Source organism: Xyrauchen texanus, chromosome 19 (genome assembly GCF_025860055.1).
Source record: "Xyrauchen texanus isolate HMW12.3.18 chromosome 19, RBS_HiC_50CHRs, whole genome shotgun sequence".
In the NCBI taxonomy this organism is placed as follows: Eukaryota; Metazoa; Chordata; class Actinopteri; order Cypriniformes; family Catostomidae; genus Xyrauchen; species Xyrauchen texanus.
Window position 1 is genome coordinate 29,592,900 of NC_068294.1, and position 18,682 is coordinate 29,611,581.

At 36.2% G+C, this 18,682-nt stretch overlaps 1 pseudogene; it reads right to left on the reverse strand.

The window, feature by feature from the left end:
• LOC127659799 (protein FAM149A-like) overlaps nt 1-18,682 on the reverse strand; it is a 40,451-nt pseudogene that overhangs the window by 11,217 nt on the left and 10,552 nt on the right.

Consider the following 18,682-nt stretch of genomic DNA (forward strand, 5'->3'; position numbering starts at 1 on the left):
CATTTCATTTAGTTTTGACCTACTTCCGGTTTAAGTCATGCCCACACCCTGTTCTGTCCGAATACAGAGACAGATAATTCTGAACAGTCATATGTACAGATTCAAATACAGATGGGGTGGGGGGGTTGTGAAATGTGTCGCTGTCCTTTTCTGCATATTGTGGGCCCCTTCGGCATATCATAGCACTGTTTTGAGGCCCTCTTCAGTCAGTCACAGCCGGTTCAGCTTATTGCCACCAATTCGGCCCGTTTCGTGGACGGCCAAACAGAAAAAATCTGTTTATCCATATGGCCAATGTGCCCCTGCCCCTATTATACTGTATTCAATATATATTCTCTAAAAAGCAAGTCTAAAAATATCTTATATGTTGCTTTTTAGGTAAATGCATCTTGTTTTGAGGATTTTTTTATGTTTAATATTATATTCAACATTCTCAGATAAAAAAATGACTTCTGCAGTATAGCTCAAAAAGTAAATATACGTTGTTTTAAAGGAGTTTTAGATATTTATATTGGAAAACAAGCCAAAATAGCAACAAATCAAAAACACATTTGGTGCAGTGAGGGTATAATGGGTGAAGACTACCCTCTCTCACCTTTTTGTTCACTTCTATCCATCTATAACTCACAAAAAAACTAACCCTCTCTTCTTAATAGAGCTGCGTATTGCAGATGTTTTTCAGGATAAGATACATTACACACAGCGTCACATATTTATTATGATTAACTTCTTTGCGAGCCACCACATTATAATTTAGCCGCATCAAGCGTGCAAGGTTACGAACGTCCCCTCGCCAAAGTGAGCATCAGCCGGGATGCAGTTTCAATCTCTCTCCCTTAGATCATGTCGCTTCACGTGACTCATAGTAGAGGCGCTGACAGCACACAGAAATGCCAGTTTTGGAGTTTGTACTTAATAACATGACCTGCCTCCTTATTATTTGGACTTTAATAAAGGATGCATTAAAGACATAACGCTGGGGTGTATTTTTGTATAATTTCCTGATACTTTGCTTTCTACATCACCTTAAGCTTTTTGGAATGTTTGGAGTGCCAAACACTGTGAGCTGTGTTTTCTTCCTCTCCTCAGTCATGTACTCGAGCTGCAGTGATCCTCTTGCTTGGCATCATTAGTTTCATATGATCTCATGTTACGTTAAATGAGATCAAACAATTATTCGACAACGAAACATTTTTGTCAACAATTTTTTATTGTCGACGTTGTCAATAACGCAGACTAATCGTTTCAGCCCTATACCAAAAGGAGTGAAATAAACAGCAAGTAACCAAATAATAAAAGGGAGTTGCTTGGAAACAAATAGTTTTTATTTGTACTTTTTTTTTTTTTTTTTACATGTGTTTTATGACCATCTGCACTGCACCTCTATCACGGCTCACTGAGTGGGAAACTAAACTTAAAAGTGGAAACTAAAGTGACACCAGCATTTTCAATCACTCATTAAAAATATAAACTATGAAAAAGAAACTTTAAAGTATTCAATGGAAAGGAGGAGGCGAGAACCGGCTTGAAAATATAAATCATAGTTTAATGGTAAACTTAAAAGACAACAAAAACACACATGACGGACATGTCCGCTAACTCTCTCTCTCTCCCGCACGGCCCTCTGCAGTCAGCCTTTAAACCTCACGGAGACATAATTAGCCTAATACGGGACCGGGTGTGTAGGATCACGACCCGGCCCTGCCCTCCGCCCTGCCACAGAAACAAATCAACTACAATTTCCTTATTTTAAACAACACTCGGTTTTCAATGGGAGGAATGCTATTTTATACACTAACATTTTTCAGAATTTTAACATAAACAATATAAAAATGTCACTGTGTGACCCATGACATTTTGTTAAACTAAATTGTACATGTAATTTAAAACTATTAGGTCACATGTGACGATCACTCTGTCCTTTTATTTCATGACCTGTGTTATTATGGTGGTTACCTGTACAATTTAAAGTATAAAGCAAATGTAAATAATTCATGTCACTTTGCATACTTATGTTATATCAGCTACATACAGTGCATCTGGAAAGTATTCACAGTGCTTCACTTTTTCCACATTTTGTTATGTTACAGCCTTATTCCAAAATGGATTAAATTCATTATTTTCCTCAAAATTCTACAAACAATACCCCATAATCACATCGTGAAAGAAGTTTGTTTGAAATCTTTGCAAATTTATTAAAAATAAAAATAAAAATCACATGTACATAAGTATTCACAGCCTTTGCTCAATACTTTGTTGAAGCACCTTTGGCACCAATTACAGCCTCAAGTCTTTTTGTGTATGATGCTACAAGCTTGGCACATCTATTTTTGAGGCAGTTTCTCCCATTCTTCTTTGCAAGACCTCTCAAGCTCCATCAGGTTGGATGAGGAGTGTCGGTGCACAGCCATTTTCAGATCTCTCCAGAGATGTTCAATCGGGTTCAAGTCTGGGCTCTGACTGGGCCACTCAAGGACATTCACAGAGTTGTCCTGTAGCCACTCCTTTGTTATCATGGCTGTGTGCTTAGGGTCGTTGTCCTGTTGGAAGATGAACCTTTGCCCCAGTCTGAGGTCCAGAGCGCTCTGGAGCAGGTTTTCATCAAGGATGTCTCTGTACATTGCTGCATTCATCTTTACCTCGATCCTGACTAGTCTCCCAGTCCCTGCCGCTGAAAAACATCCCCACAGCATGATGCTGCCACCACCATGCTTCACTGTAGGGATGGTATTGACCAGGTGATGAGCAGGTGCCTGGTTTCCTCGAGACATGATGCTTGCCATTCAAGCCAAAGAGTTCAATCTTTGTTTCTCATTGTGTGAGAGTCCTTCAGGTGCCTTTTGGGAAACTCCAGACAGGCTGTCATGTGCCGTTTACTGAGGAGTGGCTTCCGTCTGGCCACTCTACCATACAGGCCTGATTGGTGGAGTGCTGCAGAGATGGTTGTTCTTCTGGAAGATTATCTTCTCTCCACAGAGAAATGCTGGAGTTTTGTTAAAGTGACCATCGGGTTCTTGGTCACCTCCCTGAATAAAGCCATTCTACCCCGATCACTCAGTTTGGCCGGGCAGCCAGCTCTAAGAAGAGTCGTGGTGGTTCCAAACTTCTTCCATTTACTGATGATGGAGGCCACTCGTTTGGACCTTCATGCTGCAGAAAGTTTTCTGTACCCTTCCCCAGATGTGGATGTGCCTCGATACAAACCTGTCAACTGTGTTAATCAACTGAACTTACCACAGGTGGACTCCAATCAAGTTTTAGAAACATCTCAAGGATGATCAGTGCAAACATGATGCACCTGAGCTCAATTTTTAGTGTCATTTCAAAGGCTGTGAATACTTATGTACATGTGATTTTTAACAAATTTGCAAAGATTTCAAACAAACTTCTTTCACGTTGTCATTATGGGGTATTGTTTGTAGAATTTTGAGGAAAATAATGAATTTAATCCATTTTGGAATAAGGCTGTAACATAACAAAATGTGGAAAAAGTGAAGCGCTGTCAATACTTTCTGGATGCACTGTATATGAACCTTAAAATATGCAGGCACTTAAATGCTATTACATAATAACTGAAAAATTGTCACTATAGTTTTTTTTTATATATATTTAAATTTAATTACCTGTAAACTGAATGTGAATTTTTACAATGCTGTTTTAATAAAACAATTTAACAATTAATTTATTGGAAACATTTTATTTTATTATTTTTTGCTATTCTAACTGGTTGCTGATGGGAAGGATTGCCTGACAGGTTTGAGAGACTCATTGAGGAGCTTACTCGCTGTGGTCTTCTCTTTTGTCCAGGCAGGAGGTAGATGGAAACAATGAGGTTCAGGCACGGGATTCTCGCCTGCAGATGTACTGAACACCCTCCTGTTTGGGAGGCTCTAACTGATTCCCTAAAATTCTGTGGTCAGAGATGAAACTTGAGCAAAGTTTAAAAAACAGACAGTGTCAGCCACAGAACAGTCAAATTTCTCTTACAAATCTCACTTTGCTCAAAGGCTCTGAGACTATAGAAAGCAAAATGTACTTTTTTTCATTAGCAGGACATTGTTGATATCAATAATAAAATTTTCCCTAATAGAATTTCACAATGATCTGTCATTTAATTCTATTCAAAGCGCCATTACAAATATCTCAAATTAATTTCTTACTAGTTGAAATTCCAATTTCACATATCAGCGATGCACTTCTTACTAGTATAAAGTATAATTTTTTATATCATTCATTACATTGTTACTAGGACAAATATCCATTCCTGATATTAGCTATTAAATTACATCTAATGAAAATGCAATTTTTTTTTTAATAAATTACATTTTTATATCTGTACTTGCGTTTTGAATATGAGTAAAAGACAGATCATTTTGAAATTATACAAGTTAACATACAGTTACAGATATGAAGAGTTACAGTTTTTACTAGTTGAAAGTCAATTTTGGATATCAAGAAAGTGTATTTCTGCTTGTGATGATGTGATTTTTATATCAAGAATTAGCATTTTAACAATTGAACATTTAATTGTTGATGTCAATTATTCATCATGTGAATGATTAAAAATCAAATTTGCTTGCCATACTGAGACTGCAATATATAGTTAAATCCAAAAGTCTGAGACCACACTGAAAATCTGATATTCAAAAACAAATTTAAGCCTGGAAATAAACAGAAAGGGGCATAAATGAATAAGAAATATATACAATTCTAAGTCACTAATCATATAAACACATTTGTGACACTGACATTGTTAATTTCTTTGTACAAAATTGAAGCACACAAGATGCTTTTTGGAAAGTTTTCAAATCATGCTGGAATTATAAGGATTATCGTGATGTGGAGTCCATGTCAGCAAAAAAATTAAAAATAAATAAAAAAGGGGGCTTACCAAATAATATGAATGTCTGATATTCATGTATATTTTCACTAAATTTGTTATCATTTGGTGAAAAATTTATGTTAAATAAGAAATGTCAAATTAGAAGCATTGTCACTAGTGCTCTCAGATTTGTGGACCCCCTATAACTGTACAAAGGTGTACCTAAGATGAGGTGTGTGTCCATTCCACTCCTCACACTCTTCCTGTAGAGAGTCAAAACAGCTGCTGACTCTCCCCTCGTACAGAAGCTCATCCACAGAGTTAAAGAGCTGATGCACACGCTGCGTATTCACCCGCTCAAACTCCTGCACACAAGTCAGTCCACAAACTAAACCACTCAGTGCAAATACAGTAGACACTCAGATAGTACACTCTTACAAATCTGTAAATGTACAAAAGTGTTGATTAAGGATTCATAATGATTAAATATACTGTATAGTCAAATAATGATTCTTATTTTAATTCACATATCCATAATATTTTCTGGAAATAAAACAAAGACAAAATCCATGAATTCTTATGATCCAATGTTTGAAACCCTTAACACATTCTAGAAATGTTTCACCTGGCAACAAGAAACTATTTGAGTGTGGACGGCTCCCGGTATAATCCAGTTACTTTTGCTTCTCAAAAATGCTTAATTAATTCTTCTTTACATTGCTGTCATGATTCCCTTGTTGTCTGCCCTGTGTTTCACTAGTCTTTGTCTCAAACTCCTATTCCCTTTGTAAAACTACACTTCCCATGATTCCCGGCCCTCATCACTGCCAGCCCTGTGTCATTGTGCTCACCTGATCGTCGTTTGTCATCATCATGTCTCCTGTGTATTTAAACCCTGCTGTTTCTCCATTTCCCTGTTGATTGTTGATGTTTATGGATGCTTGTTTCCGTGCCCTTTGATGTTTATCCTGTCTGTTAAACCTTTGTATGTTTTCTGTGTTTTTGTTGTGTTTCCTTTGTTTTGGTTTTGTCTATTTAGTTTTTCACCCTGTCAAATAAATCTAACTCTGCAATTAGATCCTCGCCCCTCGTCTGCCTTCCAGCTCATCGTAACAATTGCAGGCTTGCAATATGTTATTAGTTTTATCATTATTATTTTCATAAACACATTGGTTCGGAGCACAGATAATTCTAGTGTAATTTGACTTTGCTTCCCTGTGCTTTTCAGTAGATTCAACAGTTTCAGGTAGTTAAAGTGGTGTTTGGGAAAGCATGTATTAATGTAACTTTGAATGAGAGATTGAAACACTGAAGCTTAAGGTACGTCTTCCACTCTGTTTGTGTATATAACACCTCTCTCTCCCCTCCTTCTCATGCATCCACAAGCTTTGTACAACCAACAGAGTCTCAGTACTCACAGACTAACTTTATTACATCAGCTTTCATTGCTGTTTCATCTTTGAAAAATAATAAACTCAGTATTCCCTCTTTTCTATGAATAGTCTCTCTTTCCTTACAGATGTATAGTCCATAGATCATAGGTTCACATGGAAGAGTCATTAAAATACAGGAGTGATACTGCATTGTCACGCTTTCCTTTTAAAAGTTTTAAAAACAAGAAGCAAGTAGTAGAGTATCATCATCTCTGATTTAGATTAATATTAACATATAGTGCTGCTGTACTGTACATACTGTTGTTTTGTGACAGATTAGAACACCAGACAACTACATTCTGGTACTTTTCTCATTCTAGTTACTTACCTCAGTAACTGGATATTTACATAGCAGCTAATGACAATGGAACTCCCTCACACTCATCAGAAGTACAAGTTACTTATAAGTATACTTATGTATTCCAAAATGAGGTAGGAGTTATTTTGTTTAAACCCTTACATGCTCACAGTCTTTAACATAATAAATAGGAATGTCTTGTTAAAGCAGATATCTCTTATTGGTTGTGGGTGTGTGCTAGTGTTTGTTACCTACCTAATTTGAATTCTGATTGGATGAGCCATGCTTGAAGTAGCTGAAAAATGTATATGAATGCACTTCTTGCATAGCACATTCTGTATTAATGCACCAAGCTGAGTAATGTGTTTTTCCCTAGGTTAGTGAAATGAACTATATAAATTGGTTTAAGAGTTGTTTATTTAGACAAATATTACGTATTATTTAGATTAAGTATTAATAATACACTGTTGTTGCCATTTTATAAAAGCAGTAGCCATTTGAATCCATGTGTTACAATGAACGTACCAAGGGTGAGGGTTACCCTAAAAACACCCCTTTCCCATGGTAAAATCACTGTACCACAGCCTTTAGTGGTTTTCGATTATCAGGGCATCATTCAGAATTGAACTGAGAATGGCATTTAAATTCCAATTCAGCCCACAAATTATCCTACATTTAATTTGATTTAATATCAATGCATTCATCATTAAATTATTAATTTATGGACCATGGTGATTGAACACATAATTTTGCTCAAAATGCTCTAATTATCAAAGTCAAAAAACAGGGGATCACTATTCACTGAATCCCTCTTATTATCATTTTAATTCAAATTTCAATTAAAAAACCTGTGGGGCATGGCTAATTTAATTCAAATTCCAATTCATGCATTGAAAGGGAGCCAACACTCAAATTCAGAATTTTGCCCAACACTGATAAATAGGCTACAAATCATCTGGAAGATAGATAACATAGAGGAATATTACATCATATCTCCAGGAGCAGATGGAGCTGTGCTCTGTGGAGAGACCGGGGCAGGTGCCTGGGCTGCCGGAGCGGGAAGGAAGGTGACTCACAGGGGTAGTGTCACCGGCAGATGACTGACCACATGATGAAATACTACCAATGCAGAAATTAGTCATTACATATTACTCTGAGGACATGTTTTCTTCTTTCAAAGGCCACAAATCCTTGGGTACTTACACTACATGCTCAAAATTATGGACACCCGAACAACACACCCATAGGTTTAATTTAAAAAAATCTTTCAGTCCTCTGGGAAGGCATCCCACTATTCCAAACCTGAGAGCATCAATGAAGGCGCTGATGTTGGCCGATGGAGTCTGGGTAGCAGTAGAATTTCTACTGTAATTCATCCTAAAGGTGTTCAATGTGGTTCAAGATTTTTCCAGCCCTCTTAATTAAAAAGAGGTATCCACACACTTTGGCCATGTAGTGTATATAAACATGGTCTGAATATGTGGAAATTAAAATAATGAAGTGTTACCTGAAGTCACTGGTTGGGACCCTGTTGACACTTCTGGTGAATGGTGCAGGCACTGCACTAAGGCTTTTGTCAGGTTCTTTGAACAGCTTTTTTCTAATGCAATATACAAGAAAATAAGCATTTATTTGATTTGTTCATTCAATTAATGGAAAGAAAGGCCAATTTGTCCAGTTCACAGAGCACATGCTGGAGTGATACAATCAGGTATACTTTTGAACTGAAATAAGATGCACGATAAGCTGCCTGGTGTAATTACACGCAATAACAGATCACTGAGTACAGAAATTCATGGGAATCAAAAGTTGAAGTGACTGATGGAAATGATTTAATAAATACCATGATTTATGGTAAATTAAAAAGCTAAGTAAAATAAGAATGTTTTAAACAACAATTTTAGAACAGATATAAAGGGGCGGTCCTGACATAATCTGGTAAAATGTTCCACAGTTTGGGGCCAGTGATACAAAAAGCATGATCACCTCTATGCTTTATCCTGGATCTAGGAACAGACAGAAGTCCACGATACCAAATCTGAGTGATATGCTTGGGTTATGCGGATGAACCAAATCACAGAGATAATGGGGTGCCTGATTGTTTAAGGATTTAAAGACAAATCTTAAAATCAATTAGAAATCTGATGCAACCAGATCAAGGAGATCAGGATGGAGTGATGTGTTCATGTTTACGAATGCCCGTTAAAAGTCGTGCCGCAGCATTTTGGACCATCTGCATGCATGATAATGCTGATTGGGGCAGGCCAGAGTACAGAGAATTACAGTAATCCAAGCATGAATAACTAAAAGCATGGATCACAACTTTTAAAATTTTTCCTGGATAGAAATGCTTTTGTTTTAGCTAGGCGACATAGGTGGAAAAAACTTGATCTAAGCACTTTGAAAATGTGTTTCCCAAACTTTAGGAAACTATCAAAGAAAAGTTCTTCTTAGCTTGAAAAGTGAGATGTTCACTGTTTTAAGTTTGTTTGGTCCAAACAGGATCATTTCTATTTTACTCTCATTAAGGTGTAGGGAATTATCTATCAGCCAGGTTTTGAGTTCCTGCAGATAAGCTAAGAGAGGGTCAAGAGCTTGTTTTTCATGACGTTTTATAGGTACATACTGTAGATATGTGTGTCGTCAGCATAACAGTGAAATGACACCCCATATTTGTTAAAGATAGCACCCATAGGAAGCATATAAAAAGAAAATAGGGCTGGAGCGAGGATCGAGCCCTGTGGAACACCACAGGTAAGCTGTGCCAAAGAGGAGGTGTGCTGGCCCACTGCACCAGAGAAGCTTCTTTCTGATAGATATGACCGGAAACAATTCAGACCCGTACCTCGAATACCAACACAATGCTCAAGGTGTGAAATAAGGATATTGTGGTCAATCAGATCAAATGCTGAGCTAAGATCTAAGAGGATCAGGGCCATGGCATTCCCAGAGTCTGTAGTCATTTAGTACTTTTAGAAGGGCAGATTCTGTACTATGCAAAGCCTTGAACCCCGACTGGAGAGGTTCAAGGATGGAGATAAATTCAGACTTTTACCATTTAATTTTTAATGTTGTATTATTCTAAAAGACTAAAATTTAACTGTACATTTAAATGTGTATAGCATGGCTGAGTGTAGTAGCCAACATACATTTAACTTGATAACCAGCATAAATGTGTCAGGAGTAATTAAACAAAATGTAAATTGTCATATTCAGCGTTATGTAAATTGATTTTGTCTTTAATTTGCTTGCTAGCTTGTAAACGTTGGCTGTTGATTAACTTTTGAGCTTTTTTCTATGCAGGAGTGGATAATGCTACCTAGCTAATTTGTAGTGAGCCATTTCCAAAGCTACCATGAAGCGCACACGTGCAGCTCAAAAGAGCATAGTTTATTTTTTCAAAAGATTTGACAAGGGATGTGGGAGGCTAAAAGATAATGTCAAGAATTAATTTTAAGTGACTTGAGGTGGGCAATATACCAATTACAATGTGTCAACTACAAGACATTTTAGTGTATCCTTGATATCACAGTGACACAAAGTGCCGCTGTTTGGTAGAGAATGTGCATTTGTAGCCATTGTTAGTTGGTTTTACGTTATTTTACATTTAAATGTGCACTTTTCTCAGCATACAGCATGGGGAGATTGAAGACACCTAAAGATGCTTAAAAAGAATACTTACTTAAATTTACAAATAGAAGCAGACATTAACCTATAGTTTCCATCCACTTTTCACGCTATTTTGTTATCGACAAAGTGAAATGCGTAAAAAAAATTGCGAAATTTGCCATCCTCTGCCAATTTCCATTCAAATGGCCTTTTATCGATAAAGATGTTGTTTATGATGACGTCATGCCTAAAAAAAGTTTTGGTTTATCATGAAATAAATCTGCCCTTAAGCCGTTTCCATTCAGAAATGTGTGTTTATCACTACTTCGCCTCCCAGATGTCCCTAATTTTTTTCCTCTGAAATTTTTGTAAAATGGGGAGAGCATTGAGACAATTAATTGAAATTAGCCAGCTTACTGTCATTTAATTTCACAAATAAAAGCAATCAGAAGAGGAGGAATTGCAATCATAAAGGAACAGTTGCCCTTCTGATAGGACTGTAATATTGGTCCTGATGTTGCGTCTATCGTCATCGAATTGTCATGGCCCTGTTCAAGCTGGCATCCTGCACCAAGTAATGGGGGCGCATTGCCATCACAACTGCATTATGTCCCACATATTTCTCCAGCAACTTTTAAAGACCAACTGAACTTGATTGTCATCTAAAATGTATTTTATTGTCATAATGCAAATTAAATTTTCTGAAGAAGCTCAGCAAATGCGATCCAAGGTAAAGAGGGTTAGATTTAAAATGTTAAACGTTTTGAAAATGTTCAAAATTTGTTTTCTGAAAGTGAACTCAGCATTGGACCAATAGTTCTGATAGGCTTGAAAAAAAGTGCAGATTTCAGCAGATTTTTTTGTCAACAGAACAGGGTAAAGCTAATTTAAGTTTGTGTAAAGAAAAGGCATTTATAGGTATAAAAATATAATTTTTTGCATAAAAATTTTGCAGTAATTTATTAATTTAATACAGCGAATTTTGCTGGCATTTTTTCATAAGTAACCTAAACAATATTTTAATAGAATTAGCCTGTTAGTGTTCCAAAAATGCACACTGATGTTTTTCTCTTAGTATTGTGTATTTATTTTAATTTAAAACATTGTTGTATACAGAAATTATATGTTTTTTGTATTGTGGGCTAATTCATTGACTGCGGTCTATTATTTTGAATGGTGTAGTAAAGCAACTTTAATAAATAAATGGATGTCTACCATGATTAAATTAATCGCAAAGAGTGGCCATTCATTTGTTCTCTGTGCACTTGTCGATGTGCATGATACTAAATATTTGTGTTCGCACTCCTGGAAGTGTCATGTTTTCAGCATCGGATCTGTGCTATGCCGTTAAGATCAATCCATAATAACGTATAATAAATTGGCTTTCAAGGATGTATACCTTGTCGTCATGATTAACACAGGCAAAAAGTGTTTCCAAACCAGTTTTTCGTGACACCTGAAGTATCGACAGAGTTTTATGCTCTAGAGTTAAACGGAAAAATATTGTGTCGACGTTTGTGAAATTTTAGCGATAATTTGCGGAATTCTACTGGAAGAGGTTTTAGGGGTGCTCTTCCTGCAGTCAGTGTGGGTCCTAATGCCCCAGTATAATGATGGGGACACTAAAGTGTAAAAAAAGGCACTGTCCTTTGGAGGAGATTTCAAACCAAGGTCCTGACTCTCTGTGGTCATTAAAAATCCCAGGGTACTTCTTGTAATGTGTAGGGGTGAAACCCTGATGTCTGGCAAAATTCCCCCCATTGGCCCTTTATAAGCATGGCCTCCTAATAATCTCCATCCATTAATTGGCTCTATAACTCTACTCTCTCCTCTCCACCAATAGCTGGTGTGTGGTGAGCATACTGATGCACTATGGCTGCTGCTGCACCATCCAAGTGGATGCTGCACACTGGTGGTGTTTGAGGAGAGTCCCCTGTTCACTGTGTAAAGCGCTTTGTGAAAATAATATATAAATGTAATGTTCATTCTACTCTAGACATTGTTTTACATAAAAAAGGAACTTGATTCTTTCAAAATTCATCTATGTTTCCATAAAAATGTGTGTATTGTGATATATGGTTAACCAAAATGTTACGAATTTCACAGTAAATTATTTGCTTATATCGCCCACCCCTAAAAGTGACAATTACAAACATCAAACTTAATGAGTGCAGTAAAATGTCCGGTTCAAATGAGTAAGTGGTGTTTTTGCAAACAGACAGAAGCAGAAGTAGAGACAGCTGGTATCTCATCACCCAGCAGTGAGAGTTTGAACAGGTTAGTAAATAGTTTAGTAAGTTAGATGAAGTAAATGTCCAAAACAAGTAAGTTAAGTGATGATTAGAATCATTCAACCTAGTGTGTGAACATGTTAGGTCCATGATAGTAGCCTAACTATATTTGAGCAATTTGTGTTTTTGTAAACAGACATGAGCAGCAAAAGAAGACAGATAGGATCTCATCACCCATCAGTGAGAGTTTGAACAGGTCAGTAAGTTGCGGAGTGGTGGTGGCGTAGTGGGCTAAAGCACTAAACTGTTAAGCAGAAGGTTATAGGTTTGATCCCCACAGCCACCACCATTGTGTCCTTGAGCAAGGTATTTAACTCTATGTTACTCTGGGGGGATTGTCCCTTGTAATAAGTGCACTGTAAGTCGCTTTGGATAAAAGAGTCTGCCAAATGCATAAATGTAAATGTTTAGTATGTTAAATAAGTAAGTGTTCAAAACAAGTAAGTTAAGTGATGAGTAGAATCATTAAACCTAAAAACACCTTAAAGTGAACAGCAGACAGTGAAAACAGTTTAAAAATGTGTCAATACTACTTTGTGGAATGTAATGGCACCCCTGGTTGTTGTCATGAAAAGCATATCCACCTGCAGGGAAAATAAGTTACATGATACTTTTGCCTCCAAGCTTCACTCTTTTTCTTAAATTGCCCCAATACAGCTGACAATTATGTCATGAATAATTTAAACAGTACTGTACCCAATCAAAGTACAATTTACAGTCATGCTGGAGTGCCACATTTATCACTAAGACAAAAAGAAGCTAGAATGCCTGTAACAGTCAAAGTAAAACAGAGTAGCAAGAGACTGTCAATTTATTTGAAACAAAATAAACTTTGTTTTGTGCTGCTGGTTTTACATTATTTTTATAATTTCAAGGTCACTATTGGTCTCTTAGGATTCATCAGTATTATTCATTATTAAATGGTAGCCTATTTCACAAGACCCCTGTTAATAAAACACATCTTGGTTGTGACTTTAGTAAAAACAATGTTTTCCTATTACTAAATATTTAATCAAATGATAATTCACAACGATGCCAATTGTAAGATTGTGAGAAGCGTTATTCACTAGTTCCCTAAAGTAATAAAAGAATGTCAAACTACAATAATGCATCATGTTTATTATCATGAGCATCAATTATCATAAGTTATCACTTAAAAAAGGAGCTTTAAAATACCATAACTGTACAAATAACATACCCAATCACAATAAGTCCAGCATCTATGTCCCAGTACTTTGTCTTGTAGCTAGTATAGTGAGCAAGCACAGGAGGCAGGGTGGCCAAACATGATGCCCAACCAAATCCCAGTGCACCATGCACAAAATACCCTTATCTATGGTGCCCTGTTATGGCAGTCAGGACAGAGAGCATTTCTTAGCATTGTCCTCATCCATAAATGCATTTCTAAGCCCAACAGCTCAAAAAAATAAAAAATAAAGACAGCAACATTCATATTCTCAGATCAGCCAAGAGCAATTTGTAATTGTATGTTTTCCTCCACAGGTCCATATGAAAATCCCTCTCTGCCTTGGGCCCTAACAGAGGCTTCTTGGATCTGTTCCTTTGTGCCCCATCAAGATGGTGTTTAGACACACTACAGTGGCACAGCACAGGTGCCAGATATCTCCCCACCCTCCCCTGAGTGACAGCCAGTCACTTGTAATGCATGCCTTTTCCCCAATTTCTTTTTTTTAATTGCTCTATGTCCATATGGGGGACATTCTTTAAAACCCTTTAGATAAGAAGACGTTCCAATAATAAGACAAACATAACATTTAAATATTTCTAAGAATATCCAGTAGCCTAAATATAAAAACAATTGATGATAAAAAAAAAAGTTAGGAAGTGGAAGGATGACACAAATAATTAGGTAAGCTCCTCCCTTTGAAAGGAAGGCTTTTTGGCTTGTGCTTGTAATGGTGGTGTATGTTTATACTGTTTGTGGCCAATACTGTAGGCATACAGGATGCACCAAGGGATGCACAAGCTAGTAACTCCAGTCCCTGGTCAAACTATGCTACATTTAATGTGAAAATATGCAGGCCCAATTGACCTGGTTTTAAATTAACTTTTGTTTGAGAAACCTAATGTAATATAATTGAAATAATTTTAGATAAAATAATCAGAATTAATCTGCTACCACATTAAGCAATAAAATAAAAAAATAATACATCATTTCTACAGTGCAGATTAAAGGGTTAGTTCAATGAAAAATTACAATTATCCCATAATTGACTCACCCTCAAGCCATCCTAGGTGTATATTACTTTTTCTTTCAGCCAAACACAATCTGAGTTATATTAAAAAAATATCCTGGCTCTTTTAAGCTTTCTAATGAGAGTGAATGGTACCTTAGATTTTGAAGCCCATAAAAGTAAGCCCCAGGGGGTTAATAAAGGCCTTCTGAACTGAAGAAATGTATTTTGTATGAAAAATATCCACATTTATAACTTTATAAACTATAATATCTGGCTTTCAGTAACAGCCGTCCATGCGTTCACGAGAGAATCGCGTTCCGCCGTATGACATAGGCGTAGTGTAAGCTCTGGTGAGAAGTGATGAACGTGGAAGTGCAGAGGATAGAGGAAGGCAGTGATTATAATTTTATAAAGTTATAAATATGGATATTTTTCTTACAAAACACATCGCTTTGCTTCAGAAGGCCATTATTAACCCCCTTGACCCATATGGATTACTTTTTTGATGGATGGATGCGCTTTTTTGGGCTTCAAAATCTAAAGTACCATACACTCCCATTATAAAGCTTGGAAGAGTCAGGATATTTTTTAATAAACTCAGATTGCGTTTGGCAGAAAGAAGAAAGTAATTTACAGGATGGCTTGAGGGTGAGTAAATTACGGGATCATTTTCATTTTTGGGTGAACTAACTCTTTAAGAAGACAACACGATTCCTGTAGAAGACAGCCATTGCAATAGTGAATGAAAATAAGAAAACAAATCAAACATAAACCACAAAGAAAGCTGATAAAAAGAAAAGTGGGGAGGGCAGAGGTGAAAAACTGTTTGTGCACACTTGAACACAAACTGACACCGCAGCTACACAAGATGTAGCCAAAAGAAAGGGGGAAAAACTAATTAGTCCAGGGTGAGGGCTTCAACGGTTGGTAGAGGTCAAAGAGGAAGCCCAGCATCAGTAACGGCTCATATATCTTTCACAAGGCAAACAGCAAATAATTTCAGCAGGTTGCCCAACAGCGCCTAATGAAACATGCATGAGCAGCATGGCTGCAGAAGGGCTCAGCTGACTAACAAGGATTCTTTCTCTTGTCTGCCTTTTAGCAGCAAGCACAAAGGGACAGTGATTTCACTTAGGTACGAGCTTGTCAAATATTACGCCATTCCAAGGAGAAGCTTCAAATAACATCAGACCTAACACATCAAATCTGTAGATTCCCATCAGGCATTTTCAAAATAATTATCTCTCAGAGTCAGTGGAACAGAATATCAAATTACTAAATAAAAACTTGAACTGCAAGTAGTTTAACTTGCTATATTTGTAAGTGAATTTCAGGGTGTTGGTTTGTAATATCTTTCTCTTTTATCAAAGTTTAGGTACATTACGGCTAGTATTGCATGTACTTGATGAACTAGAGCTTAAGTAAAGTTTATTATGTTCTGAAGTTTCAGTAAAACTAGACATCTTGTTAATGCATGTTGCATCTGTTGGTATGTAAGTGAGGTCAGGTCAGTGACAAGATGCTCATTTAAAAAATAAAAAAATCATAAAAAAAATGGAATTCACACAAAATTATTACTTGAATAAACATCTTCTGTGATGAACGTGTTTATTATTATTAATATTATTATTATTATTATTATTATTTATTTCTGAGTTTAACGTAATTTTGATATTTATTTCTGGGTCTTAAACTAAAAAAATAACATGTGGTGTAACCGTCCGCAGAGAAAAATAAAATAAAAGAATCAAAGTCTCATTAAAAGCTGATTTTTTTTTTTCAACAGCTGAAAATAGTTTTAAAAAAGGATTAATATTTGTAAAACTTTTGTCCACCACATCAAAATCATGTGGTGTAACCAACATGTACTGTGAGTACTATTTATTTTATTTTTTTTTGACAAAAACCATAAAATAGAGAGGACCCCTTTAGACCTGTGTGAAGTTTCAAGAATATTTTGACATTTTTACTCAAAATTCATGATATTTCTAAAATAATATATTTTTTTACCTTGAATGTGTTTGAAAACTTTTTAAATTAATGATTAAGTTGTATACACTTTCATGTATTCAAGATGCAAGATACCTTTGGCTTGATGGTTACAACAACATATTTTAAATTAATTGAATCCTTTTTACTTTTTTTTTTTTGTAGAAATGCTATACATGTTTTTATTTTTTTATTTTATTAAAACAATTTGGACACAAAGAATACATTTCTATGAACTTTAAAAAAAATGTAAGATATCTATTTTTTTTTTTTAATCACCTAGGACAATCTATTTTGTCATTGACCCAGTCGCAAGAAATACTGAATTGATCAAAGCCACAAAAGTAAAATAATGTAATAAGAGTAAAAGTAATAGTAAATAAATAAAAAGTAACTGATTGCGTATCAAATTGATATACACTGCACTTAAAACATATGAAGTGCATAAAAGTGTCATCATTTTCATAAATGATGTCATGAAACTTTTAAGTGGAAGCCTCAATATAGAACAAATACTTCAATTAAATGGTTATCTATAACCATATGTTAGATAACTACACAACAAATATATTCTTAAAGTTATAGTTCACCCAGAATGAAAATGAAAATCTGTCATCATTTACTCACCCTCATCTTGTTCCAAACTTGTTTGCCTTTCTTCCATAAAACATAAAAGGAGTCATTAGCCAATTTGCATTTTGTGTTCTGATGAAGTAAAAAGCCATACATTTTTGGAACAACATGAGGGTGAGTGAAAAAATGACAGAATTCTCATGTTTGAGTGAACTATCCCACAGTGCTTATTCAGTGTTCTGTTTCCAAGGTGTTGAATCTTTTTAAATACAAATAGAGAAAGACAACAATCACTTTTATTCTTGCAGTTGCCTTTAACTACATTATAAGTAAACTACAAATTCGTCTCCATCAGTTTTCAAAGCTCAGCTAATACACTCTCACGACTAAATCGTCAGGATTCCTACGACTTTTCTAAATGTGGCTAATTCCTATGATATGGTGCAGCTGCACTCGTTTGAATGCTTACGACTTTCACTACAGCCAATGACGTCACTGGACAGCGTTTCCATCTAATACACGACAGTTGGATAAGATAAAAAAAAAAAAAAAACACGACAGTTGGATCAGCTCTGAGAAGGGACTTCAGTCGTAACTAAATGCTGGTGTAGATTGGGCAATCAGATATGCTTGTGCCAAAGGAAAGACTATACCCTGATTCTATGACATTAGTCTTGTATTAATTAGTTATCTAAATGTGTAACACCAAACACTTTTCAATTAAATATTGAAGCTCTTAAAGCTCTTTAAGTTATGACTGGATTTCTAGTTGTAGTCCTTGTACACAGCTCTAAATATCCATTTTGCTGCATTATTACTCAAGTGCATGCATAGTGTATCATGAGAGTAGCAACATAAATCTGTAAATAAGAAGGCAATGCATACATATATGTTTCTTGATCTTCTTTACTTTTCAAAGAATCAACAGATTGCAGTTTCTTTTTAAAACGTCATTGTCTGTTTTGACATGAGGGCAGAAGAAAGAGAAAGGCTTACTTTAAGCTGTCCTCTCTGTCTTGTACTGGACTCATTTTGTCCTGAGCTCGTCTCAACCTCTTCCATTCAAGTGTTCGATCCGAGTTCTCCTCAGGAGTCTTATCGAAATCGCGATAACTTTTGTCCGTGGAGCCATATTTGGATCCGGTAGAATGCGCAATACGGTCACCTGCATTAATGAATGTGACTGACAGCTTCACCTTCTGCCAGTCAGATCGCGGAGATGATGAGAGCCGGCCAAGCAAGTGACGAGCTGTCAGTCCCCGTACGACACACTGTCTCACAGATCTTATTGTCAATGGAACCTAGTCCATGGCCATTTTACATAGGTCAAAGTAACACATCACAATTAAGATCTCACACTTAAAAGTAAATATCTGCTGACAAATAGTTGTGTCATGCTGTCCACAGTTAACCATTTTATCTGTGGCAAAGTTGTTCGTTAGGCTACTCTGTCAAAAAACTGAAAGGTC